Raw genomic sequence first — 21,889 nt, 5'->3', positions numbered from 1 at the left:
GATGGTGCTGACTTGCGTGATTTCATACTGGGACCACGCAAACAGCGTCAAAAGCGTTTCATAGCAGCCTCTGTATATGCAGCATACAATGAGGCCTGGAAGGTTACTCAAATTGAGACAGCAGAAAGAATACGGGAAATTGACCGTATTAATTTGGAAAAATCACTTTCTGTAGTGGACAATGGGTTAATGACTCTGTCCTCCAGAATTTTTTCATTGGACAGCATTGTGTCTTCAGCAATCGATATATTATCGCAAGACTTACTGTTATTACAACATGGTCAGTCACAATTGCGTTCCATTGTACAGCTTGGCTGGACGTTACAAAATCTGCGTTCAGGCTATGTGCCTTGGCGTTTAATCAACACAACGTCACTATTCCAAATCTTTAACCTTACTGATAGACAAATCGGTATGGCGCAAAAGGGTGCTGATTATACAATCTTGAGCATTGAAAAACTAGAAAGATTACCGTTGACAATGTCAGAACGACATGTCAGTGAATGGATAATCCACGGAATCATAAATATTCCAATCTCAACCTTCAGGTTTCAATACTGCCAAAAATATATACAGGCTGGCATGTACGAGAAATTGGGAAAGGGGTACCTTAAAACAACTTGGAACCTGCCCTATTCACATGCATGTGTCAGTAATAAAGGACAGAAAGTGTTTCTTAGTGGCAACAATTGTGCTATGTCACTAAGCGGCACGCTTCTGTGTAACGGAATTAGTTTGCATGGAGCCTGTGAAGGGAATTCATACAACCTTTCATGTCACCAGCAAGGCGCACCTGCAACTGAAATAGAACCATTCTTTCAAAGACTCTATAATGGGAGTTACATTCTTATTGTAGACCGCAGATGTTGTAGTCTTATGCCCGGGACTCCTTATCTAGTAACTACAACGGCGAAGGTCAAGTGCTGTGGACGTTCTTTGTTCCCCAGCTCCTTTCCAGACAGGGAGGCAAGGGCATGGCCCAATTTGAAAATTACTTCTATTCGAATAGACACTTTAAGCAGAATGAAAACAGTGCTTCTTCAGACGCCTACAAGGCTCACGTCATCAAAAGAAACGTATGATCTACAAGTCGCAAGGACGACTGCAGAGATACATACATTATTATCAACTAATTCCCCCGTACATTTCGCGGAAATCCTAAGCGAAATCTTAAATATTTCTGATACCACTGGGGTCTCAAAGGTATTTAAGACAGTATTTTCGATGGCATTAACACCATTCAAAGCCATACTGGGTATTTTTCCAGATTTCGTCCATTCGATTTTTGGCGGACTTCCCCTGATCCTGGGACTAATTGCAGGAATCCTATTCCTAGTCCTTATTTTTCGTTATGGCAACCCATGTCACAGATCAAACTCTCGCGACAATGGAAGATACGATCCTAGCCATTGGATACCGGGACCGGATATCAAAAATCCTGGGACTCTCCCGGCTTAGAGACCTGAACATGACTTGGTTTCTATCATTTCGACCAATGTGGCAAAGGTGTGTTTTACCTGTACTAAGGTGTCTGCTATGCGGAGAAGAATGCGTGTTAGACACCTGTCTGACGCTACAATCGGATGCGCCAGTGGATGCAGATACACTGTTGGTTCCTACCAAGGTTCACGCTTTGTGCTGCCCTCAAAGGCTGCCAATCCTGATGACGGCATTCCTGGAATCTTCACCACTACGATTGAAGAGTAGTGAAGTTCAAGATGAAAGCAGCATCGAACAGGTACGACCTTCTGTCAGCAATACGAATCAGAATGTCAATGGAGACAATCATGCGCACGAATGCATGGTTACACCTATTTCCGACTTAGTGGAACTTTCCCATGAAGCTGTTGACAGTTTTTTCGAAAGCCTGAATGATATGATGTTCTCTCCAGAACAGAAATAGAGACTTTTGAGTAAACTCGCACACGGCGTTCCCTGAATTCGGCCTTCAACTTTAAAAATAAAGTCACATGAACAATTTCACTCCAGTTCACGGACAGCAATTTTTTTCAGCATGCCCCTTAAAATATTTTTCTACATATTTTTTTCCCGGGACACTGATCTTCTGCTTAAAGTAAGAAACTATTCCTAGGGAACTAAAATTTCTATTTTTAGATACTTTATAGACTTTAGCTGCTCGCTGGGATGTTCACAAATATTTTATTATGTGATGAAATGGTCTCGGACTTCCTTTCTGTATAGCTATATTTAGAGCCATTTCATGTGTGTTTCTCATATACCAATAATGCCTAAAAATGCGTGTTTACTTTTGCATTTAATTCATAGCTTAAGTGCATACAATATATATGACTGCAATTTTTCAGTATATTTGAAAATTTCAAAATGCATTTATGTATTTTGGGGTGGTAAGGTATACACTATACTCTATAGTATGTTGTACTATGTTATACTATGCATAGATTAGTAGATATGACCATAGTTAGCGTGGAGTGGGTGTCGTGTATTTCTATAGGTTCTGAATCAGTCCCCCTATTCCTGACCCTATTCTGGTTAAACTAACTATCAAGTTAACTAACAGTCAGCCCATGAGGCAAGAAAACCCCCATGATGCAGATACCGTTATCTGACGCAGTCACACTACGGCACAGGAACGTGTTATCTGATTAGGTCATAACGCTTGAGATCTAATTAGACAAGCGACATTCCTCCAGCCCCTGATAAGGCATACGACGTTCTCATAACAAATCAAACCTATGACAACCTGGATAATCCGTGCGGCCATTGTTTTGATTTCACAGAGAACTTTAGTAAAGAATGTGCTAACGAGCAAGTCGTATGACATCTTTATTGATGTATCTATGTCCATCCTTACGTCAATCTCGGCACCTTTAAGGTATAAATATTGCCGACCTTGCCCTATGCAACACACACGCGTGGTGACAAGACGGAGCAGCCATACTTGCCGAAGCCGAGAGCAGAAGCAGACCCCGCTGGCAGCAGCCCCGCCTTCCTGACGCGCTGAGAGACGCGCTGCTATCTCAAGCCGAGAGACCCAGCACCGGCGCTTTCGGGCAGCCCTCGCAGGCAGCCTGGAATATCGAGAGCAGAGAAAGAGATACCATTCCTCATTCATCCTAACTTCCAGGTACAGAACTGAATAACCCCTCACAGAGAATTCTTTAGTTATTCACTTGGCAAAAACAAACTTAACTTAAACTGTAACTTTCTATTCCCGCCCACGCATTAGACTCAGGTCAGGCGTATTTAGAAACACCAGTTGAGTACGTTTAGTCAAATGTATATGTGTATGTAAATATATTTTAATCATTTTAAACATCATATGGCTCAGAAACCATATCAATGTTTTTACAGTATTATTTTATACTATTGCTTTTAATGTATGCACTTTACTTAACTATAAGTATTGCAATAATATCGATCCATTTCTCATGTATGAGAAAAGAGACTGATCAATAAATAACACCTTTTTATTGAACACGCCCGTCTCTTCCTTTTCTCTACATTCTGATGAGACTAAGAATGCACGTACTGACTGAGTAAAATAATTGCCTTGTGCTCACACGACTCTCGAGATTGACTCTTGATTAGGGGAGAGCAAAGTTGTCATGTTCTATGGTTGTCAGAAACTAAATCCCTTCTTGTCTAATCAGGGGAGTTAATTCCTTCCTTGAACATTCGAGAAAGTTTCTAGCGAACTCTGAGCTTAGCTGGCAAACCCAAAAATTAAGTCTAGTATCGACAGTAGTAGACCTAGTTAACGTCTGGCCTAGGCCTTTACTGCTGTAGGTACTATTCCAATGCGCAGAGCCTATTGGGAAAATAGGAGCTACACTACAGTGCCACGTCTGCCAGCAGATAAACTGATCACATTGGCAAATTTGCTATAAGAAGTGACCATCAAGGGGAAATGTGAATTGAGGTTGATGGAGCAAGTGCTTTGTCACCTATACTTTGCTTGCAGGATAGTAAAACCAGGTAGGGCTTTTTTCAAGCAGTTTTCAATCCCAAGAAGGGGGTGGGGGGGGGGGGGGGGTGGGGGGTAAAAAAGTCACACCATACAGTTTTGGTGCCACAGTGAGAGAGGTGGGATATATGGATGCAAGTGAGTTTCTTATAAAGCTTAAATGGAGTGAACTTATTGTTCCCAAATTACCCAGTATCTTGGATGGTTGAAATTTGTTTCCGACTTGTCAGAGTCCGGAGTCTTTTCTGGAGTGTACTGGAAAGCGCAGAGATATGGCCACACGGGTCATAGCTTTGCCCTCTTACAAGTTCTAGCCATGAGACTATGTTGAAAGGACTGAATAGGAAAGTTACATTTGTAATTGACAATGAGGTGGTCATGCATGTGATCAGTAGAATGGCGATGGAGGATGAATATGTCCTGCTTTTGCTGAGATAGTTGGTGCTGAAGAGTTTGGGGTGGGATGTTTTGCTCAGAACGAGACACTTCAGGAGTGGACAAGGCTTGTGTTGCAGTGATTGATAATCCCAGCATGACATGGACTAAGCGCATCTGTCCTTCTAGGGAATGCATGTGTTTCTCCCAAATCTTCATGAAGATACCATCTTGATTGGAAGAGCAAACAGGAATATTGGGTAAGCTAGTTAGGCAAAGACCAAAACTACTTTAAGTTTGGCATTCCATTTATTGCAGTCTGACCAGAGTCCATCTCCAATGAATATTTCAAACAATACTTCATTGATTCAGAGAGCAGGAACATAGGAAGACTTGGTATTATATACCTTTATTTCTTTGCCTCCATGTCTGTCAATCTTTACTATTTCATTTGGCTTTTTTGGGGTCTGAAAATCCTGCAGCGTGAGCACAAGGAGGCAACTCTTTCACTCATGCAAATGTTAAGGAGATACCATATGCCTCCTCATATGGTACTCAGCTGGTTTCCTTTAGTGAGGATAATAACCCTGTTGACATTATGTATCATGCTTCATGCTTTTTATATTTACTTTTAAAAGGTTGAAATGCTACGCACTTTTCATAGAGTTATTTATTGCTTTGAAGTAATCGGTTGTTTGTAAACGGTTAGAAGAGGAGGCCATGCCTTTTCAGGTGGGGACTCTTGCATTTCGGATTTCTTTGCCCTGATCTTGTACCTGACCAAGGCCCAATGGCAGGGGGAGAATCAATACATTGTTTAATGTCTTCTGACTAAAAGTTGGACTTTGATGTGTTGGCGCGCTTTGTGTTTCAGGGACATCAAGCCTCATTGGTGGTCTGTCTTGTGCCTAATACATAACATTATTAACATTACCATACTATGACATAACTCACAAACATTCCTCGAAATTGAGCGCGAGATCAGGCCAATGTGTTCTTTCGTGACCTGCTGTTGATAAATGGAGGAATGCAGTTGCTCCTTTCCTGGGCCCTTTTTCCCTGGCAGCAAATTGTGAACATACCAACTGGTTCCAGTAGCATGAGAAGTAGGAATGGAATTGGGAGAGCAGGGAATTGTTTATTTTTTTGCCACAATAATATTTATTTTTACATACATGTATTATAATTTTGTTTATAGTGTGTATGTCGTACTCACAGAAACCCTATTATGCAGACGACTTTATTTGTTCCCTGGACACTCTTGGGGTGATGTAGGACTACCACGTGTGGATTTCATCACACATGAAGTGCCTTTGCCCGAAGTTGCATTTTCCACCTTATGATAAGTTAGTACATGCCCTAAAATACAAGCAACACACACCATTTTCTGTCACGTCGCATTTTTATTAGTATTACCAAAAATCCACAACTGTCATAATATCTTGTTGATACACTAAAAGAAAGTGAAAGCTAGCTATGTGCATAACTTAAGCTTAAGTCCCATGCAACCTGGAGATAACCTTAAAACCACTAATAGAGGCGAGATACCTTTCCAAGCACTCACCAGCTATTTATTGCCTATGTCATCAAGTGCTCACACAGTTTTTGTTTTTAAAGTGTGATCATGCGGATAAAGTACAAATTGTTTTGATATGTCCAAATGCACCCTGCCAGAAAAAAACTGTCCTTTAACTATGCGTCTAGTACACAGTGAAACATTTGTCAGGACTAGAGACATCAGCAATACTATACAAATGTTATCAACATCACTGGAAAGTCCAATATACAGATAGCCTTAAAAATATCAAACTTCCTGAAACTCCTCTAAAGCACCTTTGCTAAAGCAACACCGTCTTTATATCCAGTGGTAAATATAAAAGTCTGGTGTGCGGCACAATCCTTTTGGGAGATTACCGCTCAAGTGTTTCAGCCGGCCTCTTACAGGGGCTCAGCGTTTGAGTCCCCAGTTCCTCGCGGCATGGCTTTTTAATTTGGCCTCAGAGAGAAACCATTTGAAGGCGTTATGAGAAGACGCGTCAGAGCGCCGCGTGAAGATGATGGATGGAAGCTGCCTATGTAAAATAGGATGAGGGAAATTATCTCTAGCAATGAGAAACGAGCCTCAGCATAAGTTAGGGCATCCCTTAGTTAGAGAGCAACATGAATGAAACATGCAATGCATTGGGATAGAGATGAATTAAGGGAAGCGGAAAAGCATGTCTAAAATGTCTGCTTACTTCTTTCAGGAGTGGTTTTAGCTGGTGTGAGCATGTACCTTCATGGACGTCAATTCACCAAAATGCCTGGCGTAGCGGAAGTGACATCACACGCCGTTTGACCTTTACTTTGACTCAACCACACATGTTTACACATACTAACACATTCACACACTAGTTTCAAGTTAATTTTATTTATGATTACGGAACTTCGAAGAGGTCCACATAAAAAAACAAAATCACACTATTGCGCGCATAAAAACACACTCTCACCCACAAGCATGCATACAACATACATTTCACAGCATTTTTTACTTACCTTAGCTTCCAGATAAGGTCATATTCCAGCTAATGTACTCCATTTATTATTACTCTAATAGTAGATCATAACATTCAATATGTGTATAATAAATAAATATTTTTACAGAAACCGGGCAAGTAGAGCTCCAACTACAGTCCATTGATAAGAGGTGCCCCTGTGTTCCAGACACCAATTTTGCCACCTTTGAGACCAGGGGTAGCAAGCAGCAGGCCAAGGGTTGAAGCTGCAGCCCCTGGTGACCCCTAAATGATGTTCATGTGTATGTCATGTGTATGTAAGCACTTGCGCACAGGCTTTCTGGGTGGGTCGTTGGGGAGCATAGGAGGCAAATCTGTCTAGGACTGATGAGTGGCGCTGCTCCTGCGCTCTCAGGGATCACCTGTATGTGGCCCCTGTGTGACCTGCACTCTGTTGCACTGTGTCAGGGGTTCTGCCATAGCGGCCAGGAGTGCACTTCAGGGCATACAAACTTTCTCACTATGACCTGGGCTCCAAATGGTGATGCAGCGCGTGCAATGTAATTTATTTTATTTATTTATTTAGTTTTTTAACTCTGTTCGGCCGTATGCCGTAGTTTACTACCCCCTACCCTGCCCCGCCCCGCTCCTCCCCACCGCCCCACAGCACTCTCTCCACAAACCTCTACTGCAGGCTATAGTGCAGCACTTTGACACGAATTAGAACTCAGAGCAGGAAAGCGGAACAGCGAGGGAGGCTTTTAAAGCTGTAATACAAGGAGAGGGCATACTGAAGGGAAATGGCATTACATCGATTAGAGGCACCCTTGATGGTATAGAAGGTAAATTGAAACAACTAGAGATTCAGTATAGTACGGATCCCGATCCTGAGATGCTTAGGCAGATCAAGCTAAAACTATGCAAGTTTTACGATAAGGCGTATACAGGGTTAAAATACCAAGGGATGCATGCCATGGCATGGGAATCCTGGGAGGGCAAGAGACCAGGACATACACTGGGCTAGACTACTTGAAACCAAAAAGGGCCGTGGATCATATAACCCTAATAATGACTGTTGGACATGAACAGAAAACCAGGTCGTTAGATATTCTTGCGTAATCCATGTCCTATTACCGCACAGTATATGCCTCTACACACTATGCAGACATAGAGGGACCTACTGAATACTTAGAACTGATCACACTACTTTAGGAAGGTAGGATCCTTCTGCATGGTTACCCCCACTTTTTGCCTGGTGCTAAGCTGTTTTTGACTAGTCTGACTGGGATCCTGCTAATCAGGACCCCAGTCTCTGTACCTACCAGATTGGACACTGGAGTACCCTTATCAGTCCCTAATATATGGTGCTGCCTATTGTCCTTGTGATACCAACAAGCGCAACAGGTTTGCCGACAATGCATCGCCGGTTGGACAACGCCCACTGCCAGGACCCCTGGAACTCCTGCCCCTCAACGGTACACCACCAAGGAACTCCCCAACCACGGATGCCAAATCAGCTCCATCTCCTCCTCCCCGCTATCCACCAAAAGACCCTTCACCTGTCGACACTGCCACTTTTCCTGCAACACATCCTATGAAAGATACCACTCCACTCCCTTCTAAAAGGTGAGGAACACCCCACAGCTGCTGCATTGTATCCTGCTGAATGCCCACTCACTCTGCAAACACGCCACAGAAATCTAGGACACCATCACCACCCTCTCCACGGATGTTGCCTTCATCACAGAAATGATGCTCACCCCCTCCTTGAACCTCAACATCACCACCGCTACTCCTGAAGGCTACAAGATGATACATTGAGACCACCTCAACAAACAAGGCAGAGGCATTGCCATCATCTTCAAGGAAACCATCTGATGCACCATTCCCAATCACTACCCCACACCTCCCATGGAACTCATCAACTTCATACTGCAAATAAGAGGCACACTCTCCTACAGACCCCTAGGATCCCAAGCAATATTCTGTGACGCCGTCCCCAACCTCATCGCCCCCTAGCATTCAACTCTCACCACTACCTCCTACTCGGTGACCTCAACTACCACATCAATGACCCCAGCGACATCAACTCCATCACCCTCCTGGAGAACCACAACATCGGCCTCACCCAACTGGTCACTGAACCCATGCACAAAAACAGACACACACTCAACTGCATTTTCACCTCCAACGACTGAATAAAATTTAGCCATACTGCAGAACTCACCAGGACAGACCACACCATCATACACTTCCTCATCACCGACACCAAGTACTCCATCACCAGGCATCAGATCTCCTCCCACTGCAGCTGGAGCAAGGTCACTGAAACAAGCCCTCAACACATCAAAACCCAAGGCCTCAACAGACATCAACCAGGCCCTTCATAACTTTGCCGCCTGCATCAACAACAGCGCCAACAGAGTCCAACAAGATCCCCAAACATGCAAGCTGATACACCCCAGAACTCAGGACCACCAAGCGCAACTGCCATTAACTGGAGAAACGATGGCACCCCACCAATAACCCCACTGACAGAGCAACTGTCAAAATAGTCCTTAGCAACGGCACATCAAAGAAGCAAAGAAAGCTGCCATTACCACCTGCATCAACTCTGCAGCCAATCACACAAAGAAACTCTTCAAAATTGTCAAAAAATTCTCCAACCCAACAGCCACATAGAACGCCATCCACCCCTCCCGAGAACTCTGTGACACCCTCTCAGACTAATAATTCCAGAGCAAGATCACCAGCATTTACAACAATTGCAGACTACAACCTGCTACCCTCAAGCACAACGACATCAACAAACCAGTAAACATCAGCCAAACAATCACCACCTGGTCACTGCTCACTCCCGTGACCACCTCAGCCACCATGTCTTCCATTCATGCCAAGGCAACCACCGACCCCTGACCACCTTTACAACCTCGCAACGAACCCAATAAGCAAGCAACTCACCAGCTTCCTCAACACCTCCATCTTCAGAGCTACCTTCCCAATCTCCCTGCTCCCCTACTCAGCCAAAGTTCCTGAGAAAGCCATCAACCATCAGCTTACTGATTTCTTGGAATAAAACCACCTACTGGACACCTCTCAATCAGGATTCTATGCCAACCACAACACTGAGACCACACTGATTGCTGCCACAGACAACATCAGAACACTCCTCAACCATGGGGAAACCATGGCCCTGATCCTCCTCGACCACTCCGTGGTGTTCCAGACATTCTCCCACAACTCCCTCATCAACAGACTCCACAACATAGGCATACAGAAAGACACCCTCACATGGATCACCTCCTACTTTACAGGATGCACTGAGGGCATAAGACTGCCTCCCTTCACCTTTGCACCCAAAGACATTGTATGCAGCGTACCACAAGGATCATCCCTCATCCCACTCTGTTCAACATCTACATGACCTCCCCCACAAATGTCATCAGATCCCATGGGCCCAGCATAATCTCCTATGCAGATGATAGTCAACTGATCCTCTCGCTCACTGAGGACCCTTCGAATGACAAAAGCATCTTCTGTAAAGCCACAAACAATGTAGTCAAATAGATTAGAGACAACTGCCTCCAACTCAACTCCGACAAAATGGAAGTACTGATCTTCGAGATGAACACCTCCACATGGGATACAGCTGGTGGCATGCAGGGCTCAGACCGACACCGACCTAGCATGCACTCACCCTCTGCATCATCCTCGACAGCCAACTGACCATGAAAGGACAAGTTACCGCAGCCACCTAATCCTGCTTCTACACACTTCGCATGATCCTCAAAATCTTCAGATGGATCCTAACCAACATCAGAAAGACCGTCACTCAGGGCCTCATCACTAGCCGCCTTGACCAGGCAAAGCCCTCTATGCCACCACCTCCACCCTGCTCCTCATAAGAACACTACAGCCAGACTCCTCCTGGATCTCCCCAAACAAACCCACATTGCCCCCCACCTGAGAGAGTCCCACTGGCTCCCCATTCGGGAAAAGATGCCAGTTCAAGTTCCTCACGCGCCCACAAAGCCGTCCATGACCTCGGACCTGCCTACCACAACCATCGACTGACCAACCCACTAGACACCTGTGCTCCTCTTCGCTCATCCGCACACACACACACACACCCTGCATCCTTTGCAGCTGCAGCAGTGGCCCTTCCTTCTCCTACTTGGCTGCCTAGACCTGGAATGACTTTCCCTTCCCGCCTTGCACAGCCACCTCACTGGCAGACTTTGGAAAGAGACTCAAGACCTGGCTTTTTGATGGAGACACAGCACCCAGATACCCCTAGGTGTGAGACAGTGTTGCCGTTTGCAAATGCTGTTTGATTGATTGAATTGCATATGTACAAGAACTTAAAGCCGCCGTAGCGTCAATTTTTGACGTTACGGCAGCTATTTTTTATCGCCTTATTTGCAGGTTGCCACTAACTGCAGTTAGCAGTACTTTCCCAGTGTAAACTTGAATTTTCAAGATCGCCACTCCTGTTAGCGGGACTTAACGAAAATTAGATGCAAGGTAGGTGTTCCCTTGCAAAAACTGCCGCTAACCCCACTTTGCAATATTTACGAGGAATTCCTAGTAGAGAGCAAAACCAGAGAAATTACCTCTAACTCCAGTTAGAGGCAGTTTTATAAGACCAGAAAATTGCTGGTCTTAAAAATTATGCAAACACTTGGGGCCTCATTTCAGAAGGTTTTGGTGCTGGAGAGCTCTGCAAGGAATGTTGCTGTGCTGCCCTGCGACAAAACTACAGGTCAGGAGTGCGCACCATCAATAAGATAGGGCGCATCCCTGGGACTCATTTATGATGCTCAAGTGGTGCATCGCTGCGACAAAACAGCGTTGCAACTCTTTTCACTACGCCCTTCTTGCGACACCATGGATGCGCTGTATTCACTGTACGGTGCTCCATGTCCCAATTAATGAAAGATACGTCTGGAATCCTGACGTATCTGTCAACGCTAAAGTCACACATAGCTGCAGTTGTGTCACAACCATGACGCAGGTCTAGCAGTACATGGGGTCAGACTATCCCTGTGGCACTGCATCATCCTTGCGTCTGCCATGAGGCAGGCGTTAGGTACTGATGCAGTGGCATCCTACAATTGTTGCAGTGAAATATGATGGATTTCACTGTGCCACTCCCATGATGCTTTGTTGCGTGGAAACGCCCACCCTGCATAAATCATACCTGATGCAGTTATAATGTGTCACAGGGCTTCACAAGGTCACACATATGGCTAGAATCATCACTTTGCAAATACGGCGCAACGTAGTACAAGAATCACGCTACAATTACGTGGCGTAGTGGTGGTGCTGAGGGAGTTGACGGGAAGTTCTTTAGTGCATCGATCCAGCTGCGATGGTGGGCAATGATGGCGATGGTGTACGGTGGGCATGGTGAAGGCATGATGTAAACAATGATGGTCGGTACAGGAGAGTCCTGTGGTGTGGCTGTAGTTGAAATTCTCACTGGTGGAGAAGACGGTTCGAGCATGTGTTAGGCTATGTGGGTTGGTACAGTGACTAGCTGCTTGAGTCCGATGTTGACGAGGTTCCCCAGGAGAGGGGGTGATGCTCTGGTCACTGGGGATGTCCAGGTGGAAATTGAGGTCTCTGAGTAGTTGTAGTTGGTGGAAGGAAAAGGCTGGGGTGTGATGATGTTTCCAATGGTGAATGGGGGTTCATGGCCTGGGGGGCTTGTAGATGAGGGTGCTGTGGAGGATGGTGTTGGGGTTGGTCCAGATCTGGAAGTGGAGGTGTTCCATGGTCACCATCGGGTCATTAGAGTGCATGGTCAGTCAGAGTGTGCCTTTTTTAGACAATGGTAATGCCGCCTCCTGGCCGCTCGGGGTGGTCCGTGTGGGTGAATTTGTAGCCGCCGTGGATGGTGATGGCGATGTTTGGTCCAGAGCAGAGGATGGTCCAGCTTTCTGTGAAGTAGGCGTTGTCTGAAGAGGTGGCGTCAAGGAGGTGCCACATTTCTGTTGCATGTTTGTGGAGGGACGGCAAATTGAGCAGGTTGCAGTTGAGCCGGTCGGCTGTGCAGTTGGTCGGATGTTTGCTAGATGGTAGGCGGTGTGGCATGCAGGTTTGATGGTGAGGAGGGTGCTTGTGTCATAGCAGTGGAGTGTCCGAGAGGAAGGGTCCTAGGTGTTGGGCGCGGTCCAGGGGCAGACCGACGCAGACAGGCTTGCCTTTGGCACACCAGTGGTATGCCTGTTGCTCTTGGCTGCACAGCGGCCGCCATTTTATAGTCATGTGGAGGGACTGGACAGCTGGGAGGCGGGAAAGGACACTGGAGGGGGCAGGAATGCAGGGGGGAGTAGCGGTTGTAAATATACATTTTTTAAAATCTTACCTTGAGGCCCGGTCCCGCTCTTCTGTGATCCCGCTCTCCTGAGTCTGCTTCCAGGAGCAGGAAGCAGGCAGCCAGGCTCCCTCCCCTAAGCCAATCCCAATGCTGCAATGCGGCGTTGTGATTGTTCTTGAGTGCCGTGACAAGGCGTATAACCAAGGGCAGGAGGGGTGGGCATGTTCTCCATGCAGGCTGTAATGCAGCCGGCAGTTCGAACAGGAATGTGCGCATGACTGCTTTGGGTGGCCTGAGAGGGCCGACCAAACAGTCATAGCGCACTTAAGTGGGCATACCCCTCCGCCCCTGCCCTGCTCCGTGAGGAGTATATTTCTTTACGTTATCTCCTATTTGTACACAATCTTAATCATTCATTGTTAACTGAAAAAATCAGATCAAGATAGTTCATAAAACTTAAACTGAAGATGTGAACCCAAACCATCCATGTTTTTGCGAGATATTTTATAAATTATATTCATTTATAAATTCATTTGTTTGTAAACATACATGAAGCAAAACCTGTATAGTAGTGGGCAGTTTGTGAAATTCGTGACATTTAGTGCTTAGTGCAATTGATGCAAGTGCAATCTACAATATGTGCAATGATGGTTTCCGACAATGGTGATAAGGGGAGGGGAGAGAGAAGAGATTGTGACCAATGTTTATACAGTGACTAATGTATTCTGTATACTGCAAGCGTCAGTGTTCGGTACAGAATCTTTAGGGAATTGGTCCACTGAAATATTGTCGACGTTTCAACCCTTTGGTAGCGCACTTGGGGCGTCTAAGCGGGTCTTCTTCAGGACTGTACGGGGTGGGTGGGGATGGAAACAGCCCGGATGCACTGTCCAGTTGTGTTGGACGCAGCGTTCACTGTTTCTTGAAAGCCTTGCCGGGACAACCTTTTAACCTGTCTTTCCTGAATACTTATTTACACTTCTTTGAATTGTAACCTTTGTGACTGGCCAGCGAGGCAGACTGCTAGTGCCCTTTCTCATTGGGCAATAAATAATAAGTTACATACTTAGTTGTTAAAATTACTTTAAGTGCTGTAGCGAGAGACGTTTAATCCTACTGCAAATATTAATACTGAGCGTAAGAATTAAGAATAAATATGTTTCATCGGTGAATGGTTACAGTTAGAATACTTCAATTAGGATAAATAACTACTACTTAAAAACGGTAACAGCTTTTTATTGAGTTACGGAACGTAACCGGAATAATATTTAGATAGTACGAATGGTTTTAGTGAATCTGTGCGCGCCACGTAATTACAGTTTACCCTGATCCGTATATGGATTACCACGATTGGGACCATTTTAAGATGGCGACTGCTATTTTCGGAGGTACACACTATTCTGCAATTTATGACAATAGCCTCTCTATGGAAGCAGAAAATAATAACATGTCCATGTGGCGCAATCTAATAAAAAGTTCAACTAATTTAGCCCGTTAAAATTCGGCGCAACTGACGATTAAAATATATATTTTTATATATACCCAACACTATTTACTATAATCACAGTAACATTATTCATAAATAATGAGGAATTATATAGCATTTTTTGATACCGTATTTAGATAAAATCTAACTTTATAGATTTCACGTACTTCATCAAGATGGCGCCCCGCGCCTTCATGCATATACAAATAGACTAACTAAGATGGCGCGCGAGTAGGACGCTGACACGGAGATACGCGATCCGATGCTCGAGATACTACACAATAGGTGAGATTCTCTTTCGCATTTGTATGAATTACTTAAGGACATTTAATATTATGTATATTGAGCTAATACTAAGCTCCTTCTAATATGAATCCCCGGCTCTATAGGTGATAGAAAGCGACGCCTAGAATATACAGCGCTACACTTCTGGGTGAACATATTCATTCATAGAGGTAAGAGAACTAATCGGCTCATGACCATGAGTTATATATTACGTGACAGTATATATCGAGTGTAGATTGTAAACACGTCTTGATAATATTATTACAAACTCTATGTGGAACACAGAATTGGATTTATATGAGGTTATTATTGGAAATACAAGAAGTTGAATTTACCAACGTGGAGGAGCATAAGTAGGATGCTTCGCGGTCTAGCCACATCGTGTTACTCTGCTCTATGTTCCATTTAACTACTATAATTTTGATAAAAACTTACCAATAAGGTGGAGGCCATATATCTCTCCAAATGACAGTACTTCACCGGGTGTTTCCAGCTTATGAACTTGGTGGTGAGCATATACTTTTAAGATTGTTTCTACTTTGGGCACAGATATGCTTATGGGACGTGTCCTTTAGACACCTGATTTTAATTCGAACCTTTTCTGCCATATTTAGGCATAATCTGCTTGTACAAAGATGTAATGGCTTGTTATACTTTGTTTGGGTTGCAGCCCTGAGGAAGTCTTGGGTCAGAATAGACCAGACGAAACACGTGTTGGCTGCACGTTTGTTGAAGATTGCATATGAAGATTGTTTCAATGAAGATATGAATTGAAATATGTCAAGATAACAAATAAAATAACTACACTACTTGATAAACACATTTTGGACTTGGAGTGCTCGATGATATATTTGCATTGTTTCAGCTATCTTGATAGCACGTTGATCTCGTCGTGGTAACCAACCTGCTTTCATCTGGAGCACCATTATCGAACATTGTTTTGATACTCTCCTTTACTAGCTGTGCGCTCATATCCAAAAACAGTTTCCAATTCTGCATTGTATCAAGTTGTTTTTTTGAGCTGCCGCAAAGGAAAAATTAATAGAGACAAAGAAGCGGAAGAACTTTTCAGTAACCTAATGGCAGGTGGATCTATAGGAACATCAGTCAGACCATCTGGAAGTACTAAGAAAAAAGGACTTAGCGCCAAGTTTAGAAAACTTGAAACACTCAAAAGGCAAGAGTTAAATAAGTGGTGGGATGCTGCCACCCTTAAGTATTACATGACAATGAATAGGATACCGAGAGGCCTACGCTCTCAAATAATACCAGCCTATGAAGATTTAGAACCTGACTTATATGCTATTTGGGAAAAGGAGCTTAGCGATAGTTCACGTAATCTTATGAAAATATTGATTGAAAATGCAGATAGGAAGATGGCTAAACTCCTTATTGAGATTCAGAAAGTTGAAGACGAAATTAAAGCTTTTAACCTCCCTGAGGCAACAATTAAAAACTATACTATCATGGACGAGATTTTGAATGAGGTACAACTAGATATTAAAAGGAGGAAGGCTCATAAAATTAAAAGAGATGAAAAAGACTACCGTTCAGGGAGAGTCTACACTTATGCAAAGAGATTTGATTACCTTATGAAAGCAACACCAAGTAATAGACAGACAGGCAGCACCACACCACTTAGTGGGACAGAAGCATCTTCTAGTAACATATCCAGTGATGACAGTGATGAAGCACCAGTGACAGTAACAACTAACCCCACATCAGAAACTAATTTTTTAGAGAAGGTTCAAAGTCTACGGAGGGGGAATCGAGACACGGGCAGAAATCAGAATACAATTGCAAGAGGACCAGGAGAGGCAGGAGAGGAAGCGGGAGATCCAGGGTCAGGAATAAAAAGGAGTCTGAGATCCTGGAAGCCACAATCTTAAGAGAAGTGAGTGAAGTAAGTGACATTGAAATAATAAACTTATCAGACCAACATTTATCTACTGACATGACTCATATACTTAAAAAAGGTATAGGCTTTTGTCCAGCTAGGAGACAAGACTGGGTGATGACTAAAATAGACCTATTTAAATTTACTAGGAGGCTTAAACTTAAAAAAATTCACAAACATACCAGAGAAAAGGGGAACATCGGAAACTAGAGGACTGAGTAATCTCACTATACAGGAATTAAAAGAGACGCAGCTCCTACTGTCCCTGACAGAAACTGAAGAGGACCCTGTAACTATATCCAAAATTATGGAAGATCTAGAAGTGAAACGCTTCCTGACCGAAGGAAGTGGTCTTAAGTTGGGATCTAAATGGACTCCCAGACTTACACAAGGCAATACAATAGATGTGTTCTTTAAGGCAGTCAGTCAAGATATAGATAAGGAACTTGATCGTAAACAACAGAGTTACCTTAACCCTAGAGAAGACAACTTGACAGCAGGAGAAAGAAAAGCTCTTAAGGAGCTTTTGAGTAATAAGGATATTACAATTCGGAGAGCTGATAAAGGTGGTAACCTTGTAATACAAAACACCACTGATTATAATAACGAAGTCCTATCACAATTGAATGATAGACGATATTATGTCAGATTAGAGACTAATCCTATTAAGGATCTAAGGGAAACTGTTAATAACAGGGTTAAGGAGTGGTACGACCTATCTCTGATAGATCGTGACGAGTACCTTTACCTCCAAACCACTTATCCTAAATCACCATGTCTTTATACCTTACCGAAGGTCCATAAATGCCGAGACAGACCGCCAGGTAGGCTGATCGTCTCGGGCATAGGTGGACCTACAGAACACCTTTCAGAATACATTGATATTTTTTTAAGAGAATTTGTTCATAATCTACCGTCCTTTGTGGAGGACACTAAGTTCATACTGAATGTACTTAATGACATATCATGGGAGGAAGGGATGATTCTAGCCACACTAGATGTGGTCTCCCTTTACTCTAATATTGACCATGACCAGGGAATTAAAGCACTTGACTTCTTTCTTAGTAAGAGAGCTGCTGAATTTTATGATCATTCACAAATGCTCCTTCAAATGACAGAACTGGTATTGAAAATTAATGTCTTTCTCTTTGATGGAAAATGGTACCGACAACCACTCGGAACTGCGATGGGAGCCAGATTTGCTCCGTCTTTTGCCAACCTTTTTATGGGGTGGTACGAGGCAGAGCGAATCTGGGGCCCGGGTAACAGTGAATGGATCCAGTATATTCATTACTGGGGTCGATTCATCGATGACTGCCTCCTAATCTGGACGGGATCGGTTGAACAATTAAAAGGATTTTTTGATTATCTTAATGAGAATACATACAACCTACAGTTTACAACTCAGTACGACTACAATAGAATTACCTTCCTTGATATTGAGCTATTTGTGGAAGCAGGTCATCTAAGAAGTAGAATGTACAGAAAACCGACAAGCTGTAATGCAGTATTACACGCCAAGAGCTGCCACCCAACCAGTCAAATTAAAGCAATCCCATATGGTGAGATGGTGAGAGCCCGGCGTAACTGTTCCTTAGACCGAGACTTTGAAGAGAACCTGTCAGACATATCTAAGCGATTCAAGAGGAGAGGGTATGAAAATAAAGTTATAGACACAGCTATAACCAGAGTGAGAAAACTTAAGCGTAAGGACACATTGAAAGTGAAGCCAGATAAAGGGATGAAAGACGGAGAAACTAAAGTCAGAATGATAACACATTACAGCACAGAGAGTACTAAACTGTACTCCATTCTCAAAAAACACTGGCACCTACTGAAGTTAGATCAAGACATCATCCCATATATTACCCAACATCCTTCCATAACGTTTAAGAAAGGACTTACACTGTCTAACCTACTCAGCCCCAGTTACCCTAAGAAATCCGTGAATAAAGATTGGCTATCCAAATTTAAAGGCTTCCACAAATGTGGAAGATGCTTGTCATGCAGATGGGCAAAGAAAAAATTAGTTAGTTTTAACTATGATGGAACGGGGGGGAACACCATAGACATGTTTATTAACTGTGACACAACCTTTGTGGTCTATGCCATTGTGTGCAGCTGCGGAATGATTTATGTTGGAAGCACTAAAAGGAAACTCAGAGATAGGATGGCGGAACACTTTAGAGCAATTATACAAGGTGATACTAGGTACCCAACCGCAGCACACATAATAAGAAATTCTCAAGACAGAATGAAACACACTTTTAGCTATCATGGTATAGATCACCTTGAAGCTGATCCCAGAGGGGGTAATAGGACACTTAGACTTAGGAGGAAGGAAGTCACCTGGCTCATTAAACTGAAAGCTGTAGAAATGGGACTAAATGTTGATCATGAGTATGAATTCTTTTTAGGGAAGGAATAACCGTATGCATCTATTAGATGACATGAACTACAAAATATCTCAATAATCATTGGTACATCTTAGCACAGCATGATTGTGATCATTATACATAACATGAAACGAGCTAAGATCTAATGCATGGACCTATGTAAGCCTACTTAATAGAGATACATTATTGGTCGACTTTTGTTAGATGACCCTAGTATTCTCTTTTAACTGTTAACAATTGAAATGGTTATGTGACAGACCGATACATGATGTTCAACTGAATATTACGCGGCATTCAAATCATTCATATCAAATATTTGTTGGTATATGATGTTCACAAATCGCTGTGCTACCTTTAACACATTTAGAATATATTTATAATGTGTTATATTGTGAATGGTATGTAATATTGAACTCGTTACCTCTTAACCTGTCTTTCCTGAATACTTATTTACACTTCTTTGAATTGTAACCTTTGTGACTGGCCAGCGAGGCAGACTGCTAGTGCCCTTTCTCATTGGGCAATCAATAATAAGTTACATACTTATTTGTTAAAATTACTTTAAGTGCTGTAGCGAGAGACGTTTAATCCTACTGCAAATATTAATACTGAGCGTAAGAATTAAGAATAAATATGTTTCATCGGCGAATGGTTACAGTTAGAATACTTCAATTAGGATAAATAACTACTACTTAAAAACGGTGTAGGAGAGTAGGGTCTGCAATCCTATGATCACCCAGATTTTTGCTTTTTGCTGCACTGGTTTACGACTTTCCCTGGCTGTGGGCCTGCTAATCAGACCCACAGCCTAGCTGTTCTCTCTATCCAAATTGTACTCAGGTACTGAATTGGCACTGGGCCCTCTCCAAGTCCCTGTACCCAGGGCTGAGGTGCACCCAGAAGTCTCCCAGGGGCTGAAGCATGTATTGTGCCACCCCTGGATTGACTAACTAAACTGACACAACTGGCTGCACGACAGCTGGGGCAAGGTGGTGTACTCACCCTTTGCTTTAGATATAGTATACCTATATCTAACCCTAAAATGGACACACAGATCTCCTATCAGTCACTCCTATGGCAGGCCTTAACAATCCTGAAGGCAGAGTGCTTGGAATCGTGTGAGATGGTGCTCTGGCATGAGCTGAGCCTGTCTGCGGCTTTCAGGATCTCTCCCTTAGCCGTTTCCATGATATCGCATGCCATATACTCTTAAGTGCATTACAATCCTCGCGGTTATATGCCAACTCTGGTATCGCTTTATCAAAACATGTCGAGTAAGGTGTCATACGAATTGGAATACTAACCCCTCGCCAATTCTGGCGACGGGGTTAGCATTCCACCCTTCTAGAGGGACACGACATGTATGTAACCCCTAACCCCGGTTAAAGTCAAACAGAGCCTCAGCTCCACAAAATGGATGCTGCCACCGAGACACAAGTCTGCCCTCCTGCTGCTGGGAGTCCTCCCAGAGCAGGAGATAAGGACAAAGGGTTTCCTGCCAGGGGCGGTGCCAGCACCGTCCCAGACAGGATTTTGTGTATCCTAGGTAGGCAGGGCTTCAGAGGAAGGTGACTGCAAGTGGCACCCCGGTGCTCACTATGCATAGGCCGGCTTGAACCAGTTCCAGGGACACTCCAGACCCTGAGCTGGGGAAAAGCCCGCCAAGGAAGTGGGTGTAACCACCCCCCTCCTGGTCCCACCCATAGGGCAGGACCTAGTCGCGTGCCAGCCCCCTTTTCTCAGATAAAGGTAGGAGCAGGCCCCCTTCCAAATTAGATCATCTTTGAATCCTGAAACTACTTTCCACAAAAGGAACTCAAGACTTCTTCCTAAGATTTCTCCCTTGTGACTAAGGAGTAGTCACCCTGCATCCGCAGGCACCATCGCAAGAACACTGCGGTCTGCTGTGAGTCCTTCCTCCGGAATCCGACTGCCCAGCTCGACAAGACCCGGCTTCCCTGGCACCTCCAACCTCTACTCACCTCTACAGCCAAGCTGAGAACCGTGAGTGCGACGAGACCTCAAGGGACCGACTATTGCTAAGACTGCACGACTTCTGCACAGCAAGCCCGCCGAGTAATTTCCTGGCGAGTGCTTTGGGGTCCGAGAAGCCCCGACCCTGAGCAGCTCCAGCACCGAAGAGCAGCCCCCCAGCATCTCCACGATCGGCGTGGGGGCCCTTCTGCTTTTTGCTGCTCACCGCGTTGTTTGGCTGCTAGCCCGCTGGCTTGTGGCCTTCTGAACGACGCCCGACGACATCACTGCTGCTGGTCTGGTTGCTCCAGACTGGCCCTTGCTCCCTTCCCGAAGAGGAGCACCCCGGACCCTCCTGGTCCACTCAAGACGCCATTTTGAGTCCACCGCCTGGGCTTGAATTAGCCAAGGCTTTGTCGCCCAATCCGGGTACTTCGACGCCGACAGCTTCATCCATCGTGGGACAGCTCGCCTCTCCATCCTGGTCGCCGACAACGCCTCCTGGTCCGTGAGATCTGCAGAGCCAGCGTCGCCCACTCACCTAGTCGAGGTGACTACCATCCGGTGCCCTCCTGGTGCCCACTGACTACTGGCTAGTAGTCACAAACTTGGTCCCCTCTGCTTTCAGGTGTCATCCATCTTCCAGATCCAGGCTTGGATCAACTCGAACTATCTTCACTGGTCGCCTGCCAGCATCTTTTCTTCCAGGCTCC

This window comes from Lissotriton helveticus, chromosome 6, assembly GCF_964261635.1.
Source record: "Lissotriton helveticus chromosome 6, aLisHel1.1, whole genome shotgun sequence".
In the NCBI taxonomy this organism is placed as follows: Eukaryota; Metazoa; Chordata; class Amphibia; order Caudata; family Salamandridae; genus Lissotriton; species Lissotriton helveticus.
The sequence above is the reverse complement of the archived record's forward strand: the minus strand, read 5'-3'. Positions refer to the sequence as shown.